The 16,985-nt window shown below is 35.9% G+C and overlaps 1 pseudogene; it reads right to left on the minus strand.

The window, feature by feature from the left end:
• Positions 1 to 1,849: 1,849 nt before the first annotated feature.
• On the minus strand, positions 1,850 to 2,478 carry LOC145068569 (auxin-responsive protein SAUR22 pseudogene; annotated as a pseudogene).
• Positions 2,479 to 16,985: the final 14,507 nt, after the last annotated feature.

A 16,985-nucleotide genomic window follows, 5' to 3' on the forward strand; every position in this document is an offset into this window, starting at 1 on the left:
CACCTTATCACCATGAGCATATTTAGAACCAATTAGTACTTCTATTCTAAGAGAACACCTTTACATCAAGAAAGAACCTTTAGTCCAAGAGAGCATCTTCTAGAGGAACCATCATATTTATAATCGTAGAGCGTATTCTCCAACTCCAACGCTTTACTAAGAGCGTACCCTGTGCGAGTAGGGGTGTTTTCAACGTATTGAGCGTAGTCTCCTGAAGGATAATCATTGGTTTCTTGATTCTTAACATACCAACGGATTCACCTCCAGATAACGCCTCCAAAGGTCATAACGCATTCATGTAAGTTCCTAGTTCATTCCAACAATGCCCTAGCACATTTTGGTTATGCCCTAGCGCGTTTCGATACTCCATAATGCTCCACCTTATGTTAATAGAACGCTCTGATCATGAAACTGGTTTAATAATTAGATAAATTGGTGTCTGAAATACCATATTCCGGGTGATTTGGTCATTTAAAAAATAAATTAACATTTGATAAGGATTGTTTTAATCCAAATCCCTACTTTTAGTTAACATATTTTTTAAAGAATATCATGGGATATTTACATAATGAGCCTATAAAAAAGTCCTCTCAAATAATATTACCATTTCAAAAATAAACGCATATGACCACTAATTTCTAAAAGATAGTAGAATTTTCGAAGGTACTGTTCTGGATGTTATTTTCGAACAAGACGTTTTCGAAAATATAGTAGTTTTGAAGTGTTGCCTCAATTTATTGTGGTTTCGTTTTCATTCATAAGCACGATTTTAAAAAATATTCTTTGAAAATCATATAGATATGTTAAGAAAGTTTTTCCTTAAGAACATGTTGAAACATATAAGACTCTCAAAAATTGTTTTTATAGAATTGTTTTACACAAACGAAAGTACATTATTCTTTCTCTATAGTTTTTGATAAAAAAAAATATAGCCCTTTATGTTAACGGACTCCCACCAACAACAAGTGTTAAAGGTCCGACATGATCTTTTTGTCAACGTTCTTTTCCAATCTAGGCATTGGAGTTATATTTTGTAAAGACCACTCGACTCATCCAAACTATGTTCGTCTGCGAAGATGTTCTTATTCATTTGCAAAATCCGGAAGATGTTGGATAAACAATAATGATTTTTCTATCTCTTGTTTCCATAGTCTTTCGGGTGAAAGTGTATTGAAGACTAATCTTTCATTTGAATGATTATTAAAGTAGAGAGAATGGTGTCTAAATCACCGAATACATCTCCTAAAAAATCAATGTCCATTGGATGAAGCTAGAAACAAGTAATGAAAAGCAGGTGGCCCTTATTTGATCCCCAACATCCTCCGTTTAAGCCTCCAAGTCTCACGATTCCTTAAATTCCACACATTATTTATGTTTGTTTTATTCAGAATATCCGTTTTCATGAATCTGTGAATTTTTTTTGTTTTTATTTAATATATTTTCTCAGAACGGCTTACAGAGGCTCACATTACACATTACTCTACTTCTAAATCTACACATTTCGTCCAAAGGACTAGAACCCTCAACTTTTGGATACGGAGTATCTGATCCCTTAACTCCCAATAACGCTTAAATAGGTGACTTTTAGTGTCTCAATTTGCAACTTTCCGAAATTTGGTATATGGATCAAATTTAATTCCTATATAAATAGATTTTATAAGCATTTCAAAGACAATCATGGAATCAATCATAATTATTCCTTTTGAACAGCTTTCTGTTTTAGTTATGCGTCAATAATAAAGCTCAGTGGAGAAAATATTCTCAAAGTAACAACCATATTTCTTTACTAATTTCTCACTGTCTCTTTTTATACGAATATTTTAGCAATGGATTTGCTACTATTCATGCATAGATAATTAATCATTTTATTATTCAAATTTTCTATATTAAACAATATACTCACCTGTCCTTGTATACTGGAGAGGGATTGAACTGAAAACAAGAAAACTAAGCTTATATCTTTTGTCAAATCTATGATAAAAAAACATATAGATGACTACGCCAAAACGGAACGCTCCTGACCTACAAGTATTGGAAGGGAATGCTTGTCTCTCTAAAATGGTGACAAAATGCATCTCCACATTTACCAAATATTTGGAGGACACGTCAATAGTTCGGCATATGGAATCATGAAACACGCAATCGAGAAGTAAGATCTATAAACACTTCTTCTTCGCAATGAATGGTTAGTCCTCCCATTGGATGGTCAAACCCAAACTCATCTTCAGATTTATGCAATAGATCTTGAAATTGAGGCTGTTCCAAGAACGATATCGGAACTACGAATCTTGTCTTCTGAATCTCTCCCACGTACACGGCCATATACCCTTTTGGGACATCTGAAAGTCTTCGACTGCAAACTGATTGTAATCTGCTAAACTGTTTTGCATTGGCAATCAAAGATGGAAGTCGAATGATGCCCATCTTCAATATTTGAGACAGAAATTATCGATTGGTTTCTTTCCTTTTAGAATTGAGAAATTATCGTTGAGCTTGGTATTCGAAGGTGGCCTGACACTTGTATTTATAGAGAAGTGGTTTGAATAATAGGATACCAAACATGGAAATTTGTTTGAGTAATCATGTTGTGGGTTCCACCAAATGTGAAACCTAACGTGGCTTTGCTCATCTTTCTTGAATTTTAAAAAATCATGTTTTATTAGTGTAAGCTGGACCTCAACGTTTTTATTAGATCAACTTAGTTGCTAAAACACTTACATTAACGAACTTTATGTTCATGTATCTCTGTTAAATTAATTCATATTCCAACATAAAGACTTTGAGATGGTTCTAAGGTCATCTCCAATGGATTAAACTCATGGAGAGTTGTATGGATTGCCAACTAAGAAAGAGAATATATACATTCACTTTAATTCTTAAAAAATTAATAAATTTTCAATTACAACTCCATTCCACCATTTAATGGCCATTCAACTCCACACTCTCTCTCCTTTATATTATATTCACATTATTCCATTAAACTCTCATACAACTCCCATTGTGCATGGCCTAAGTTTCAATGATGCTCTGTTTCTATCAATTTTTTGGAGTGTAATGAACATTGAAGAAAATTAATTAATAACCTTATTATTTTTTAGAACAACAACTACATAACCACCATCGAGAAGCTAGGGAACAAAACAAAAAGGAGATTACAAAGAATTAATAGAGAGGATGGGGTTATGTAACCAACCCACCCAACTTAGTTTAGTGCTCCTATTTCTATTACTAACCAATACAAAGGACTGGTTAGTGGTTAGTGGTTAGTAATTTTATCAAACAACTCACATTTAAACAACTTGTGAGTATTAAAAATAATAGAGTTTATAAAATGCCAAATCAACCACCAAAAAGTGAAAAAAGTGGCATCCAAATAATCTTTCACCGTGAAGTTAGCCTTCAAAAACAAGAACCAATCCGACTGATGTTGGAAAGAATCACCAAGAGGTCTTGAAATCTCCCGCCAATGACAAAACAAGTCTAAAAACTCTCGTGCAAACGAGCACTGAAAGAAAAAATGAGAAGATGAATTTGTGACACTTTCACAAATCGAACACATAAAAAAAGGATGCTCCAAGCCACGAACTAAAAGATTCAATTGTAAGGATAATCTATCAAGAATTAAACGCCAAATAAAAACATTGAGCTTGATTGGAACCAAACGGTTCCAGCGAGTCTTAGTAGGGATCGAAGGCAGCAAAACCTTGTCATGTATGAACAAGCCGATGAACCAGAAAAATCGCCAGAGCCATATCAGTCCACTGTTCACTCTCCGCCCCACCTCTAGGTTGTCGACGTAATGAAGACAACCAATCTCCTCGATTTAGTTTAGCGTGAACACTTTACTCCTTATCATTATCTTAAGCGAACACCCGATGGAATCTGGTTTAGAAAATCAAATCACCTAACCATAAATCGGACCAGAAAGAAGTAGAAACATCGTTGCCAATACGTTTGTGACAAAAGTTCAGAAGATCAAAACCCTTGTCACGCAAATCTTTAAAAGACTTCAAGATGGAACTCCAAGGAGAGTCGAAGACCCGACAAGCCCGACAATAGCCAAGCAAACTCGAGACACCATGAATCACTACGATGGTTTTTGCCCATAGAAAAGTAGGATTAGCATGGTAACGACAAACCCATTTAAAAAGATGTGCGCGCTTTGGGCAACTAAATTGTTAATTAAATGACCACCACAATCCTTGCTAGCCATGACGAGCTTCCACTTGACCCAAGTCATTTTCATCTCTTCTAAATCAACTCCTAGAAAGAAATTGTTACGCAATGACTATAACTGTGAAAGAACATTTGTTGGAGCTTTAAAAATAGACATAAAATAAGTTGGGAGAGATCCCAAAAATGATTTCAAAAGGATCAATCTGCCACCAATAAAAATAGTTTTCGTTTTCCATTTAGAAAGTTAGGTAGTAACTTTCCTCACAAACTCACCCCATGCATCATTATGGGACATATACCGTGACTCCAAGGTAGGGAAAAGGTACCTTTTTAGAAGCACATCCCATACTAGTCGCCACATGGTCAACCAAAGAAATCGGAACCCTAATACCAAGAAGTTTATTCTTCTGAAGATTGATCTTCAAGCCAGAAGCTAAATAAAAACACTGAAGAGTAGAAATGATGTTCGACAGATTAGAATCTTTCCACTTGCCAACAAATAACACATCATCTGCATAATAAAGATGTCAAATAATAATAGGAACATTCCTGCCAATCGAAATTCCAGAATAAACGATTGTTAGAGATTGTATTCTGAAAAGCAATGTGTAACATTTCCATCACCATAATGAAGAGGAAAGGAGATAATGGATCACCTTGCCTCAAACCTCTATAAAGTTGGAACTCTATAGTGGTCGACCCATTCACTAGAACAGGCCCCATAGAAGATCTTAAACAACCTTGAATCTAGTTTCTCCAACGAGAGCCGAAGCTGAACTTTCCCAGAACTTCATCCAAAAAATCCCATCGAACTGGGTCATAAGCGTTCTCAATGTCAAGTAAAAAAACCATGGCTTTCTTTCAAGAAGACTTACACCATGAATAAACTTCATTAAGAATAATAAGATCGTCTAAGATCTGACGACCCTTAATGGAAGCCGACTACTCAATACTAACAAGATGATCGATCACCGTAGCCATGCGAATAGCCAACACTTTGCCAACAATCTTAATTGGCAGCTAATAAGGCTAATAGGCGGAAATCCTTAAAAAATTTAGCATCATGAACTTTTGGAAATAGAACAATAAAAGAAGGGTTACATCCTCTTGGGAATATCGATAATAAGGCTAATAGACCGAGATCACCTCTTCGGTATTTGACCTTACCCTTGAATACTCAATGACATAAAATTCCTTGGATAACGTGTTTTCTCCTTTTTCTGCAACTATCTCTTGAAGATTCTTCATAGACCCCTTCATTGTATACCTCATTGCATCCCCAATTTTAATAAATTCATTCATTATTTTCAAGTAGAGTGAAATTGTAACAACCCGAAACTTTGCATCCTCGCCGTAACCGTTTTGTCAAAACTCGTCTTAAGCAAATTGTTCCGATTTCTTCCTAAATTAGGTTAATTAAGTCAAAACCTTTATTTTGACTTGGTAAGTACCCAAGCATGTTGGAAACAGGTGAAAACATCCCGAACTAGTAATTTGAAAAATTATAGTTTCGACCATATCGGGTAGCGACAACTTAATTGGGTGCGACCCAAAGCATCAATTAACGTCGGTATCAGGTAAAATTCCACTGTGTATCCAGGTCAAACCATATTTAAAGTGGATTAAGCCTCATTAGAAGCTTTTTCACTCTCTCTCTAACCTCTCTCCTAAAATCCATCTTGTTAAGCCAAAATCATCGATTTCAAGCCTTAAAACACCAAGGTAAGCATCCTAGCTCCTAATATAACATCCTTAGGCTTCATTTTCGTGTTTAAATCATGGGATAAGACCATAAACATGTGTTTACGGCCCTGGATCAGCCTTACGCCGTGAACACATGTAATTGGGGTTTTTGACCCATAAAACCCTTCCAAATCACCATAGGAGCTTAGATATGGCAAAAGGAATTATTGGAATGGACTTAAAACACCTTAAATGTCAATTTTATGGAGTAAACATGAGTTTACTGCCCAAGAACATACTTGGGCCGTAAACTCATTTAAATGGGTGGTAAACTCCTCTTTTGGGTGTTAAAATGCAACTTACACACCCCTTAGGCTTTGGAATAAATTATGGAACCAACCAAAAATCATTTAGAGGCCTTAAACATATCATAACTCTCTAATTGAGAGTTTACGGCCATAGCATATGCTCCAGGGCCGTAAACTCCTAGATATATGCCATTTGAAAGCCCTAAACTCACCCTAAGCCTAGTAAAAATTAGTTGAATCACTTGTGATTAATCCTTGGCCTTCAAATTAATTTAGTTGGATGTGGGTGAGAGTTTACGGCCATAAACTCTTAGTTTACTACCATAAACTCTTCTATTAATCCATATAATGATTTAATCCCTTTCAAATGTCCAAAAGCCAAACCTAGCAACACCCATTATTTGATTTAAGGCCATTTAGCTCATAAAAACACCCACCATGAGTTTACGGCCGTAAACTCATGGGGATGTGGTGTTTAGGCCATAAACACTCCCTAAGAGTTTACCATTGGAGAGTAAACTCTAAATCCTAGTCATTCATGCCCTGAAAAGCCACCCGGGTCACTTCAAACGCTCATTTTGGAGTGTTTTCGCGTCTTAGAATGTTCAAGTGTATCTAATTAGTTATTTAAATCTAATTAGATATATATTGTGTATTATTTAATATTACATAGGAACCTCGCTCGTATTCAAGCCTCAGTTCGACGTTTAGCATCCCATCCGACACAACTTCGCGTTCGGTGAGTTCATACCCCTACCCTTTTTCAATGATTTTTCAATGTTTTTAGGGGGGAATACAAGCAAGAGTACAAGGATATCTTGTACTTAAACTTATGATTTTAGTTAAATGGTTTCATACTTGTACATTTTTAAGGATTGAAAACCCTTTTAGTAAACTATTTTAATTTGCAGGGTTGTTTGTTTAAAACCGATTTTCAATTCTTCTTATATACTGTCATATTGTATACTTCTCAGTTGATTGTTCATACTTATATTGATAGAAAACATAAAATATTGTAAAGTCTGTAATAAAATACCATAGGTACGAGTATAAAAGTCAGACGCCATAAAGAACACATAAAACTTCATACACCTACGCTCGACTATAAAAGGCATCAATCATTTGATAATATAAATCACTGTAATGTCCTTAATAATACACCTAGGATCGAGTGTAAAGGACAGTAATCATTAGATAACACCTAGACTCAAGTGTAATGTCCTTAATAATGACACCTAGGCTCGAGTGTAAAGGACAGGTATGTGAGAACTAAGATAGTCGTAGCTACTACTTTCCTAGTCGAAGAGTAAAGAGTGTTCTTAAAGATTGGAGACACGTCCTTGTAACACTTCCATGGCTCGAGATAGTGGAGGACTAACCTTGTAACAAGAATCTCCAATCGTAGGAGAGCGTGACTTGAGTGTGTAAATCTATACGGGACTGACAATCCCGCACCTGGCTGCTAGCTATAGCCAAACCGAAAGGTTCAAGGGTGACAAAAGTCATAAAAAGGATACTGACCGCGACCCGAGTCATATATAGTCTGAGTATGGTTAAGGACTCGCAATGTAGATTATTAACGCTTTAGAATCATTTTCTAGCTTTATGTTCGTAGTAAAGCTAATGTACATTCAAGGGTGATAGGCACACACATACACACTTCAGGAAAACATGGAGTTTTCCTATGGATAACAATGAACATAATCAGAACTGATAATAGTTAGCACACTCAGAATTGGTAATAGCACACACACACATTTCAGGAAAACATGGGGTTTTCCTATGGATAATATTGAACATAATCGGAATCAGTAACAGTTAGCTTATACGGAATCAGTAATAATTCACACTTTCACACATAGGAAAATATAGGATTTTTCCTGAGTAACAGTAGTTTGTAACCATAAAAGTGTAATGAGTTAAATAACTATACTTTAAAAAATCATTTGAATAATCATGTTTTTATTGTACATCGTTTACTTTACTTTCGGATTTGGAAACTATCTTTACATAAGAAAATATGGGATTTTCTTGGTTAACCACTTTTTCAGGAAACTAAAGGAACTCGTTCTTTTCACAAAATAAATCGCTTATGAACTCACCAGCTTTATGCTGATTTTGAAACCGCTTGTATTCTCAGGTCCGTTTTAGACAGGTACCCGACGATCTCTTTTGGTGAAGACGGAATGCGTAGAAGATTCGTCTCTCTTTTGTTTAAACTATGTATCTATGAAACTTGTACTACTTTACTTTTCAACTTATGTAATGAAATCTATGTAATGTAATGTTTTGTGTTTTACTTCGCTTACTATGTACATTGGTTATGATTCACATGAAGTCACCTCCACCCCGAGACGTTTCCGCCTTCGGTTTTGGGGTGTGACAGATTGGTATCAGAGCCCTTGTTTATAGTGAACTAAGTATACCAAACTTTACATGGTATAAGACTATAAACATTAAGGGGCCTAAGTGCTATGAACTAAAAGTATATCTCAAATATAAGTATTTTCAAAAAGTATACAAGTATCCTAGCCGTCGAGAATCGTATCTATAAGTAGAACAGAACATAAGTAAATGGGTGTTGTAGGCTGCAGTTAAACCTAGGAAGTTATGTAGTCGTGTCTAGGATCAATATAGCCTGATCAACTATATTCATCCGAGACACGGCCAACATGTGCTTGGGAGTGACTGTGGAATGCGGCATACCTAAAACTTACCCAAATACCACAAACAACGAATCGTCATTGCGGTGAATCGTGAAATACTATGGGAGTATTTCTGGATCCAACCTTGTAGTAGAAATTCCTCATTCAAGCAATGCCTCTCGATCATTCTGTTAGCGATAAAAATCTGCTTTGATAATTCATTCCTGCTTATTCGCTTAATAGAATTATATGTCTTTCATAAAGAGAAATCCTTTGTTTCATATCTCTTGATTCAATTTAGAGGACTTATTATCCTCCTTTTCCTAATCCTTTAGATCGAGATGTCTTCAAGGAAAGAACCTAGCACGAAGAACAACGACCCTTCGTCTCCACCCTCGTCTCGCTTTGACCCTGTGATGTTCCAGCTGGCTGTTTCTGCTCCAGTGACGGCTGGAATGACGATCTTGAACCCTAACAAGTCTATTGATCCAGGATATAACCCCTACCCTCAAAATCATGAAAATGTTTAGGAGCATCAAAACGAGTTTGATGAGAGTAATAAGGTTATCTGGAAGAAGCAAAAGGGTCAGAGTTCCCAAGGACCCTCCAAGAAGCCCAAATATGTAGCAGTCCAAGTTGCTACCAATCCTGCCGTTGTTCCTATAATTCAAGCTACCACTACTCCTGTTATTTCGTCTAAGGCTCAAGCACCTGTCACTGGGTATGCTGGTAATCTCCCTTGGTGCAGCAGTTGTAGTTATCATCATTATATTCCTGGCCCATGTCGCAAGATGATTTGCAAACGCAGTGGCAAGAAAGGTCATCTTGCTAGAAGCTGCAGAACAGTAGTCCAACACCTCGAGCAAACTTCTATCGATCAGGTCTGCTATAGTTGTGGAGAAATTGGGCATTTCAAGCGAAACTGCCCAAAAGCAACAACTCCCAACAATGTCAACAACACCGGAATGGCCTTAGCTTTGAAGCAAGAGGAGGCAGTCGCAAATCCCACTAACATAGCGGGTATATTTCTTTCCAACTATCCTTATGCTCGCATTCTCTTCAAATCTAGTGTCAAGAAAGTTCAATTAGTCATTCATTCAATTATCTTGTTAAACATAGTCCTCGTTTGACAATCAAAAACATTTACCGTCAAGATAGTTGTCAGTGAGAATGAGTGTATAAACGACTTATCTCAACGTTGTGTCCTTATCTTGAGTAATCATTCATTTCTTATTAACCTGATGTTAGTTTCAGTAAGAGCTTTGATGTTATCCTTATTATGTATCGATTGAGCCCCGACTGTGTTGATACACCTCGTTATAGAAAACTGTTCGTCTCAATCTTCCTTCTGATCAGACCCTCATAATTCATGGTGACGAGTTTATCCCAAACCTTCGCTTTGTTCAATGCGTCAAAACTCGAAAGTTCCTGCAAAAGAAGTGTCAAGTATTCCTAGTCCATATGATCAGCGAGAAACAAGGAGTTAAAGACACCCATAGTAAACTTGATAAGGCATGGAAAACTTAGTCTGTGGTACATTAGACCCTTTTAGATTCCCTTTCGGATTGATTCCTTAGCCTTCAACTCCGAAATACCTTCAGTAATTAGCAGCGTTCATCCCGTACTTTGCACCTCTATTCTTAATGGATACCTGCCTGATAAAACCACAGAAATCCATTCTAGTGTGACCAAGAACCTTGATATACCCAAATACTCTGGACAAGCAAACTAAGATCATAGACCAAGTAATCAAGCGTATGAAACCGAGCCACGTTCCATTAGTAAAGGTTCCAAGTGAGAACCTAAATTCACATGGGAGCGTGAAGACCCAATACAGTAGACACATTCACACCCTTAGTCCATAACTTTGTATCTAAATTCTTTAATTTCGGGACGAAATTCCCTCTAACGGGGGGATAATGTAACAACCCGAAACTTTGCTTCCTCGCCGTAACCGTTCCGTCAAAACTCGTCTTAAGCGAATTGTTCCGATTTCGTCCTATATTAGGTTAATTAAGTCAAAACCTTTATTTTGACTTGGTAAGTATCCAAACATGTTGGAAACAGGTGAAAACATCCCGAACTAGTAATTTGAAAAATTATAGTTTAGACCATATCGGGTAACGACAACTTAATCGGGTGCGACCCAAAGCATCAATTAACGTCGGTATCGGGTAAAATTCCACTGTGTATCCAGGTCAAACCATATTTAAAGTGGATTAAGCCTCACTAGAAGCTTTTTCACTCTCTCTCTAACCTCTCTCCTAAAATCCATCTTGTTAAGCCAAAATCATCGATTTCAAGCCTTAAAACACCAAGGTAAGCATCCTAGCTCCTAGTATAACATCCTTAGGCTTCATTTTCGTGTTTAAATCATGGGATAAGACCATAAACTTGTGTTTATGGCCCTGGATCAGCCTTAGGCCGTGAACACATGTAATTGGGGTTTTTGAGCCATAAAACCCTTCCAAATCACCATAGGAGCTTAGATATGGCCAAAGGAATTATTGGAATGGACTTAAAACATCTTAAATGTCAATTTTATGGAGTAAACATGAGTTTACTGCCCAAGAACATACTTGGGCCGTAAACTCATTTAAATGTGTGGTAAACTCCTCTTTTGGGTGTTAAAATGCAACTTACACACCCCTTAGGCTTTGGAATAAATTATGGAACCAACCAAAAATCATATAGAGGCCTTAAACATATCATAACTCTCTAATTGAGAGTTTATGGCCAGAGCATATGCTCCAGGGCCGTAAACTCCTAGATATATGCCATTTGGAGCCCTAAACTCACCCCAAGCCTAGTAAAAATTAGTTGAATCACTTGTGATTAATCCTTGGCCTTCAAATTAATTTAGTTGGATGTGGGTGAGAGTTTACGGCCATAAACTCTTAGTTTACTGCCATAAACTCTTCTATTAATCCATATAATGATTTAATCCCTTTCAAATGTCCAAAAGCCAAACCTAGCAACACCCATTATTTGATTTAAGGCCATTTAGCTCATAAAAACACCCACCATGAGTTTACGGCCGTAAAATCATGGGGATGTGGTGTTTAGGCCATAAACACTCCCTAAGAGTTTACCATTGGAGAGTAAACTACTCGGGTCAGTTCAAACGCTCATTTTGGAGTGTTTTCGCGTCTTAGAATGTTCAAGTGTATCTAATTAGTTATTTAAATCTAATTAGATATATATTATGTGTATTATTTAATATTACGTAGGAACCTCGCTCATATTCAAGCCTCGGTTCGACGTTTAGCATCCCATCCGACACAACTTCGCGTCCGGTGAGTTCATACCCCTACCCTTTTTCAATGATTTTTCAATGTTTTCAGGGGGGGGGGGATACAATCAAGAGTACAAGGATATCTTGTACTTAAACTTATGATTTTAGTTAAATGGTTTCATACTTGTACATTTTTAAGGATTGAAAACCCTTTTAGTAAACTATTTTAATTTGCAGGGTTGTTTGTTTAAAACCGATTTTCAATTCTTCTTATATACTGTCATATTGTATACTTCTCAGTTGATTGTTCATACTTATATTGATAGAAAACATAAAATATTGTAAAGTCTGTAATAAAATACCATAGGTACGAGTATAAAAGTCAGACGCCATAAAGAACACATAAAACTTCATACACCTACGCTCGACTGTAAAAGGCATCAATCATTTGATAATATAAATCACTGTAATGTCCTTAATAATACACCTAGGATCGAGTGTAAAGGACAGTAATCATTAGATAACACCTAGACTCAAGTGTAATGTCCTTAATAATGACACCTAGGCTCGAGTGTAAAGGACAGGTATGTGAGAACTAAGATAGTCGTAGATACTACTTTCCTAGTCGAAGAGTAAAGAGTGTTCTTAAAGATTGGAGACACGTCCTTGTAACACTTCCATGGCTCGAGATAGTGGAGGACTAACCCTGTAACAAGAATCTCCGATCGTAGGAGAGCGTGACTTGAGTGTGTAAATCTATACGGGACTGACAATCCCGCACCTGGCTGCTGGCTACAGCCGAATCGAAAGGTTCAAGGGTGACAAAAGTCATAAAAAGGATACTGACCACGACCCGAGTCATATCTAGTCTGAGTATGGTTAAGGACTCGCAATGTAGATTATTAACGCTTTAGAATCATTTTCTAGCTTTATGTTCGTAGTAAAGCTAATATACGTTCAAGGGTGACAGGCACACACATACACACTTCAGGAAAACATGGGGTTTTCCTATGGATAACAATGAACATAATCAGAACTGATAATAGTTAGCACACTCAGAATTGGTAATAGCACACACACACATTTCAGGAAAACATGGGGTTTTCCTATGGGTAATATTGAACATAATCGGAATCAGTAATAGTTAGCTTATACGGAATCAGTAATAATTCACACTTTCACACATCAGAAAATATAGGATTTTCCTGAGTAACAGTAGTTTGTAACCATAAATGTGTAATGAGTTAAATAACTATACTTTACAAAATCATTTGAATAATCATGTTTTTATTGTACATCATTTACTTTACTTTCGGATTTGGAAACTATCTTTACATAAGAAAATATGGGATTTTCTTGGTTAACCACTTTTTCAGGAAACTAAAGGAACTCGTTCTTTTCACAAAATAAACCGCTTATGAACTCACCAGCTTTACACTGATTTTCAAACTGCTTGTATTCTCAGATCCGTTTTAGACAGGTACCCGGCGATCTCTTTTGGTGAAGACGGAATGCGTAGAAGATTCGTCTCTCTTTTGTTTAAACTATGTATCTATGAAACTTGTACTACTTTTCTTTTCAACTGATGTAATGAAATCTATGTAATGTAATGTTTTGTGTTTTACTTCGCTTACTATGTACATTGGTTATGATTCACATGAAGTCACCTCCACCCCGAGACGTTTCCGCCTTCGGTTTCGGGGTGTGACAGAAATCAACAAGCGGAACTTTAGACACATGAAAAGAATCATAGAACCTGGGGCAGCCGTTAATACTACTATCACGGCTATTGGAAACAGATATTTGGTTTTGTTCGTGAGTATGAGATCCGATTGAACCAAACCTAACATCATCACATCATCAGGTGCAGAATGGTGAACATGCGTAGAGCCTTAAATTTCAATGGAAGGCTTACAACCTCCATCTACTTCACCATCCTTCTGTGACACCTTAGAAATCGTAGCAACATTTTCCTCCTCAATATCCTGAAGAATAGCCTCCTAAGTGATGGGAGGTGTAAACCCAAGCGAAAAAAAGGGGTGACTTCACGAGTGCTTTGTGGTTCCCTGGTAGCACAAAATCCAACTTTACTTCTGGTTTTTTCTATTAGATCCCTTAGTTGGAAAGGGTCGTCAGAGAGAGATTTATTATCATCCTACATTGATTGTAAATTTCCATTCTCAACCACTTTAGCAACTGAATCCTCTACCCCATCAAAATCATCATTTTTGTTCCACGTGTGCTTCTCAACCGAACCATATCCTTTGCCTTTGTTATTATGACAAACATCCTCATCAAAGTCTACCAAACTAGATTGTTTGTAGACTTCATCATCATATAAAAAATCTAGAATCCAACCCGTAACATCCTTAGCACGTAACATGAATACCCTCCATTCAACGACAATCTTCACGGGTCCAAAGATTTAAAAATGAATATTAATTTTAATGCATAAATGTGCATTGTAAAGATTAGCGCCATTTGCCTCCTCAATAAACATGAGATTGCCCCATGTCTGAGCAATGATGGAGAACGTTAGAAGGTTTTATACGTCCAGATAAAAGTCGGGACCCCTTCAAGATCAATCCATGCCACACGTTCCTTTACAACAAAGTCACGAGTCCAAGGGAGAACATCTAAGAACCAAGATTTAACACAACCATGAGAAAGGAAATGATCACATGCCTGCATGAATGGAAATTCCAATGAGACCCAAAACCCACCAAGATAGCTTACAGATACATCTTGAAAACTTTCACTTTTGCACAGTTTCTTCATGTTAGGCAATGAACAAAATTCTCGAACACAAACCAACAAAGTGTAGGAGAGTTCCTTAACCAAGAAACAACTATCATCAATGATAAGGGCAGGAGAATCATGAGGAAATGAATTTATCGGAGGCACTAGAGCAGGTTGTTTAGTAACAGGAGCATGTTTCTTGGATTGTGTAACAATAGAAGCATAAGAAACATTAGCAGCAACATGGGTTTGAAAGAAAGGATTACCCTTGGGTGATTCACCTGAAGGTGCTATCATCACATGCTTAACATTAACCCTGACCCGATTTCCACCTTGCGATTAAAAATAGTCAGGTTTGCAAACAACTTTAATCTACCAAACCAAATAGTAGAAGGGTTGTCAACCAAGTAATGCAGGCAATCCAATTGAATAAATCAAATAAATGCAAAGGGTTTACCAGATTTCGACAATCGATTAGATATGTAAACATCCACCATAGTTTCGTATTTCTTGAAGGAATTCCAAAGGTCACGAACAATAGTGTAGGGAGGGAAATTAGAGATAAAAATTGACTCAGAAACCCTTTTGAGTAAGGGTCGTGTTTAAAAAAGGAGGCCGCCCACTCATTGGTAAAAAGAATATTTATCTAGTTTCAAATAAAAAATTATCAACATTGAACAAAATTGAAAAAAATTATGTTCTATTTTGAACAAAAAAACAATGTTTCAAAATTAAAAGAAAAAATTAAACTTAATATCAAAATCGAAAAAAATGAAAACTTTGTGTCTTTTGTGGGAAAAAATTCAATTTTGACACGTCATCATATCATATCAGCATGTCACGTCATCAAAACTAACGTGTCAGCAGGTAACCGGGTTGACCGGTTAATTGGTCAGAATTGTAAGAAATTAGAAAACACAATGTCAAATTTAAGACAAAAAACATAGTTTCAAATTAGAATTTTAGTATAAACTTAGTGTCTTTCATGTTATTTACCCATTTATTTAAAGTGACTCCATTAAAGGTTCAACTTTAGTACGAGACATATCTGAAATTAAAAGTACTTTAAGAATATGTTTCTTTTATGTTTTAAAACAAGTTAACTCAAACTGAATATAATATATACAATTTAGTACCTTTTGTAAAAAACAAAGAGAGAAAGTCCTCAGACATCGTTTTAATAACCGGTTTGAAACGATTGGATCAGCAACCAGGATAGAGGTTTGACAAAAATCGGTTTGATGTTAAATTTTAGACCCGATCGTACTAGCCATTTTCTTAAAATACCGGCTTGAATTGGTATTATAGAACCGGTAAAAAAACCGTTTGAACCGGTAGATATTGAACTTGTATAGTTGGATTTCACTTAACCTTAAAAAAAACAACTAATTTCGAAAACAAATTGAATTATTTTTTTAGTGTACATAATTCGAAAGCCAACACACCACCGTCAAGTGTGTGTGTGTGTGTATATATATATATATATATATATATATATATATATATATATATATATGGCTAGGTTAATGTGTTTCTTGAATTTATTATGTGCTAGAATGCATCAATAGCAATTTAGTAAAATTAAATAATTATTTAATTAAATAAAGATAAATATTAAATGATTTCCATAATTGAATGTATATTAAATGATATCCATAATTATAATTCTCATTTTATGAAAACTAATTAAAATTGTCATTAATGTCAGCAATAACATTATTTAAGAATAAATTCATATCTATTTTTTTATTAGTGTACGTTGGACCTTAACGTTTTTTATTTCATCAACTTAATTGTTAAAACATTTACAATAACGAACTTTATGTTCATGTATCTCTGTTAAATTAATTCATATTCCAACATAAAGACTTTGAGATGGTTCTAAGTTTCAATGACGTTGTGTTTCTATCAATTTTTTGGAGCGTAATGAACATTGAAGAAAATTAATTAATAACCTTATATTTTTTTAGAACAGCAACTATATAACCACTATCGAGAAGCTAGGAAACAAAACAAAAAGGACATTACAAAGAATTAATAGAGAGGATGGGGATATGTAACCAACCCACCCAAATAAGTCTAGTGCTCCTACTTCTATTACTAACCCATACAAAGGACTGGTTAGTAATTTTATAAAACAACTCACATTTAAACAACTTGTGACTTGTGAGTATTAAAAATAACAGATTTTCTAAAACC

This window comes from Lactuca serriola, chromosome 8 (genome assembly GCF_051521515.1).
Source record: "Lactuca serriola cultivar US96UC23 chromosome 8, Lser_US96UC23_V15, whole genome shotgun sequence".
Taxonomy (NCBI): Eukaryota; Viridiplantae; Streptophyta; class Magnoliopsida; order Asterales; family Asteraceae; genus Lactuca; species Lactuca serriola.